The sequence below is a fragment of the Ursus maritimus genome (genome assembly GCF_017311325.1).
Source record: "Ursus maritimus isolate PB19 chromosome X unlocalized genomic scaffold, ASM1731132v1 scaffold_X1, whole genome shotgun sequence".
Lineage (NCBI taxonomy): Eukaryota > Metazoa > Chordata > Mammalia > Carnivora > Ursidae > Ursus > Ursus maritimus.
The window spans coordinates 117,906,170-117,911,354 of record NW_024423319.1 but is presented as its reverse complement, the minus strand read 5'-3'; the positions used below and the strand labels follow the sequence as shown (position 1 = coordinate 117,911,354).

Here is a 5,185-nt window from a genome sequence, read left to right as displayed (position 1 = left end):
CTGGGCCGAGCCTCGGACGGAAGTGTGAGGTTCTCAGAAGTCTCCCTGACCCGGCCTGGGGGCCAGTGAGCAGCAGGAGAGGAGGGCATAGCGGCCCAGAGAGGCATCCGGCATCTTGCAGGAAACAGAAGGGCTTCTGCTGCCTAGGCAACCACGGGCCTGCCCTCTCTGAAAGCAGCGCTTTCAGGAGTTTCTGGAAGGCCTGGAGGAGTGGGAGGAGCCTGGAGGGGCAGGATTAGCCTTCTTGCTTCCGGCTTGGCTTGCGTGGAAGGACATGGGTTAGGAGAGCTGACCGTTTGGTGCAGGCGATCAGCGCACCAGCATTTTCAAAAATACACAGCCTTTTGGACCTTTTTTGTTGTTGTTTTGCCATTTGTATTTCTTCCTTTGTGATATGACAGTTTCTGAGTTAAACGTTGGAAGGCTTCATTTCCAAGCAATTTACAAGTTACCTTCATTGAGAAGGCCTCTGGACTTTGCATCTTTACCCCTAGCAGAGTTCTTTGGTGCAGAATAGGCGCCTATGAAGTGTCGAAGGAAAGAAAGCCCATTGTTGTCTGTGAACATCTTATGGGAGTTAATTCAGCCCCTTCCATCACATCTCATAACCAGACGGGGGAGCAGTGCAACGGAGGGGTTTCGCAGAGGAATTCTTTCAGCGAAGCAAGGACATAAAACACATCAGATGGGGGCGGGCCTTAAGATGAAGACACAGAGCAGAGTTGCCTGACGCACCCTCTAGAATCTAGCGGTTGTCACAGATTTTAGACAATAATTGCAAAGACGAGCTTGGTATTCAGGACTTAGCATTCCCATTTTGTCCATTAGCCTCCAGAGAACCAAGACATGTTGGGATTTCTAAGTGCGTTGAAGTGCAGATTTAAACCAAACTGAAAATAAGGCTGGGTGTGTGAACACACCTGGAAGCTCCGCTTCTCTCATAGCAAATGCGGTAACTCTTGTCATGTGATAAAATATTTTGTGTCCTCAAACACCCCCTCACACCACAAATCAGTGTGCAAACCGGAACAACCTTTCAAGAGGACAATTTGGCACAGGTATGAGAAGCTTTAAAAGTGCTCTTATCGGGGCGCCTGGGTGGCACAGCGGTTAAGCATCTGCCTTCGGCTCAGGGCGTGATCCTGGCGTTATGGGATCGAGCCCCACATCAGGCTCCTCCTCTATGAGCCTGCTTCTTCCTCTCCCACTCCCCCTGCTTGTGCTCCCTCTCTCGCTGGCTGTTTCTATCTCTGTCGAATAAATAAATAAAATCTTTAAAAAAAAATAATAAAAGTGCTCTTATCATTCGAACAAAGGAAAGGAAGATGTACGTACGTAAAGGTGTATCATCAAAGAGTGTGTCATGGAAGCGTCGGGAAGAGACAATCCAAAGGCCGAGGAGATTGGCTGAATTGGTTAAATAAGTGATGTACCTTCATTAACGTAATGCCTGCTTAGCCATATGAACGAATGCCTTTTGAAGACCAGGTAATGATGTGAGGTACTTTTCATGATTCTTTTAGTGATGACATAGCTTATAAAATGGGGTACTTCATCCATTTCAAGTTTTGTGTAAAAATTGGGGGGCACAACATATGCATAGATAATGTGATTATTGGTGCTTCCGTCTAGGTGACAGGAGAGTGATTCATTTTTATTTTTTGTACTCTCGTATATCCCCCAGTTTGGGGATTTTTACATTAACCCGAATTGATCAGGCTGTTAGAAAAAAAAGTCTTTCAAAACTTAACTTTGCCTCTTTGCTTTGGGTTATAAGATTCACAAATTAGAGCAGTCGGCAGTAGCCTGCCCATTCTCGAGGCCATGGGATAAGGTATAGAATTCCATGGAAGCATCATTTACTATCCCAACAACTCCATGACATTATAAAATTCCTGCCTAATGTTTGTACATAGAGCTACTGTTGTTTGGGAAAAAAATAAAATAGAACAACAAAGAGGAAAATGTCACAGAAAGCTATCTCAAAACCTAGGCTTTAAAAAGCACTTTTCTTCAAACTCAGGCCAACGAGGTGATTTTTATATGGAAACCACTGCCCTTTTGCTCTTGAAGATAGTTCTTTCTTTCTTTTTTCTTCTTTTCCCAATTTTTATTTCATACTTTCAACTATAAAAACTCAAAATTCTGACTGCAATCATCTCGAAACTATGCAAAGCAACTCAAAAGGTTTACAAGCATTTCTCTCTAGTGCATTTGAAGAAATCTGGAAGAGAAACTACAGGTACGGCTAACAAAGGGACAAGAACCAAACAGCAAAGTGTTTATTGTGTCCTGTCTCTGAATAACATGCAAACTCTTTTCTCTTCCTTTTTTTGTGGTGTGATTCTGGGCAAACTCTACAGCTGGTGACAATTTCCCCCCACGTCCGACCGTGCCCAGCATCCGAATGCACCCTCATGAGAGCCACGGGAGTCCAGTCAGCTTCCTCCAGGAGCCAACTCTGAGCCAAGGGTTTGAGCACAAGTAATTTATTTGGGAAGTGGTCCGAGGACACTGGTGGGGGAGAGGGGAAGTGAGACAGAGGCTCACTGAATATAGGGTTTAACATCACACCGATGATCACTGGGGATAACTGTGGCTCAATTCTGCTGGGCACTCCAAAAATCTGGATAAAACACGTACCTCAGAGTTATCCTGCCTGAAGGACAAGGGAGCTGAGGTATTGATATGCCAGCTCCCCTCGGTCTTTGGTTGAAACAGCTCCCAGGGGATGGAAATTCCCCAGCTCCTCCCAGTTGCTATCGCTGCCCCATCAGCGATGCTATCTCTGGCAGCCAGAGAATGTTCCCAGGCAAAAGGCAACGCAGGTGCCGGCAGCTGGAGGTTGGCTTGTATACACTGAAGGGGTCTGAGCGAGGGGATGTGGGTGGGGTGCCGACAATGTCCATGACTGATTCGTTTGCCAAATTAGTATTTGAATCCAAAATGTATTTTTTTTTTTCCTGTGGCACCGTGAAGCTAGGAAGCATACCTAGAAAACTTGGGGGCTATTTAAACGAGGTAAGATGGTATGATCAGGCTTAAGAGTAACTTGTTCTCCGGAAACTTTGAAACTAGGACCAATCAATTGTCTCCTAGTTTAGAGAAAGTGCCTCACCTGGGTGCCCAGAGAAAGTACAAAATTTCTTTTGCAGCATTTCTGGTAAAGGGGAAAAATGGAAATAACCAATGTGTCCTTCAACAGAAAAAGCTGAAAGCAAAACGGAAGCTATTGAATGGTGGACCCAGAATATCACGTCTGTAATGCTTAAATACGACAAATACGATCATACATTGTTTATGAATCACTACACATGCTGTAAAGGCAGCAAGCATGCATGGGAGTGATAAACACCAAATTCTGAGAGCCAGTTAGCTCTCGGGAAGCCAGTGGGATGAGGAAGAGGGACACGGGAGCCTTGAACCCCATCCAAAATTGTGCTTTTTAAAGAACAATTATCTGAAGCAGAAATAGCAAAAGATTAAGATTTGACAAAGACTTTTGTAGGTGCCTGGATGTTGTTTATTTATTTATTTATTTTAAAGATTTTATTTATTTATGTGACAGAGAGAGTGAGAGACAGCCAGTGAGAGAGGGAACACAGCAGGGGGAGTGGGAGAGGAAGAAGCAGGCTCCCAGCAGAGGAGCCCGATGTGGGACTCGATCCCGGAACGCCGGGATCACGCCCTGAGCCGAAGGCAGACTCTTAACGACTGCGCCACCCAGGCGCCCCTGGATGTTGTTTAGAATACTCCCTCGCCTTCTCTGCACACCCGAGACATTTCGTACTAAGAAAAAAGTAAAACCAGAAGATTACGTTGTTTGCGGCATTCATAGCTTTGCCATTTTTTGGAAACAGGGTTACGCGATCGAGTGATGGAATTGGGATTTTTCCCCCCACAGTGGAATTTCAGTTTCAATGCTGCACTTGGCGGCTTCTATTTTGAATTTTCTAGTTCTACTTCCCAGTTCCAAAGTCGTGTGTGCTGTGTGACTGTACTCAAGAAACCGAATTATTTCCTTTCCCTTCCCAAGGTTTTGGGCCCAGAAAGGAAGCTCCTCCAGCGAGACATCCGGCAGTGCTTGCGGTACCATGTGGAGCCAAACACGAAGCACAGCCGTACCTTAGGACCGATCCCTTGTCTTGCTCCGAGCAAGAGAAAGAGAGAGAATTGCTGCTTAAAAAGACTTTGATTCTGGACTTTTGTGCGTTTGAGTGTGCATTAAATTCCTGTCAAAACCCAGCCATCTGTGACATTCCAGATTTCTAGGTGAAAAGCAATAAATGAAACTTTCTTATTAGTTACCTGGCGAGGCCCGGAGGCAGAGGGCACAGACGGACGATGAATCAGCATCAGCTCGCCTAGTCTTTGTTGGACAACCTGGCTTCCTGATTTCTCCACACTCCGTCTCTGCTCGCGGTGAGAACAGCCGCGGGCAAAAGGGAGAAGAAAAGCAAAGTTTGTGTTCGGCACTCCCTCTTCAGTACTTCCGTGTGAGGCCAACCGTGAGCTGGCAAACCCTTTTAAAAATAGAGAATACATTCACACGGTTGAGAATGCAAAACGTCCAAAAGGGTTTACGGCGTTAAGCCTCCTTCTTACCTTCCTTCTCCAGGCACCCGCTCCCCCAAACTGGAGGCAGCCAACACTGGCAGAATGTTTTATGCACCATTCCAATCATATTTTAGGGCTATCCAAACAAACACGTGAATACACATTTAAAAAAAAATCAGCCCAAAATGCACATAGTTCTACACTTCACGCTTACCATGGAACGTTTAGCTTGGCTAATTGCATCATACCAGTGTATTAAGATGTTTTCATTTGCAAAAATAATGCAACAATATTCTATCGTACGGATGTGCCATCATTTGTTGAAACAGTTCCTTCTTAATAGTCATACAAGTGCTTTTTTATTTATTTATTTATTTATTTATTTTTTTTAAAGATTTTATTTATTTATTCGACAGAGATAGAGACAGCCAGCGAGAGAGGGAACACAAGCAGGGGGGTGGGAGAGGAAGAAGCAGGCTCATAGCGGAGGAGCCTGATGTGGGGCTCGATCCCAGAATGCTGGGATCACGCCCTGAGCCGAAGGCAGACGCTTAACCACTGTGCCACCCAGGCGCCCCACATACAAGTGCTTTAAAATATTTGGCTATGGGGCGCCTGGGTGGCGCAG

The 5,185-nt window shown here is 45.4% G+C and overlaps 1 long non-coding RNA gene across 1 annotated transcript in view; it reads right to left on the bottom strand.

Annotated features, from left to right (window-relative positions):
* Positions 1-3,615: 3,615 nt before the first annotated feature.
* LOC103668092 overlaps positions 3,616-5,185 on the bottom strand; it is a 3,093-nt gene continuing 1,523 nt past the window's right edge. The window contains exons 2-3 of the long non-coding RNA XR_569932.2: positions 4,309-4,523; positions 3,616-3,789 (exon numbers count right to left, since the gene is read on the bottom strand). This is a non-coding gene — a long non-coding RNA (uncharacterized LOC103668092). The remainder of the gene's footprint in view (positions 3,790-4,308; positions 4,524-5,185) is intronic.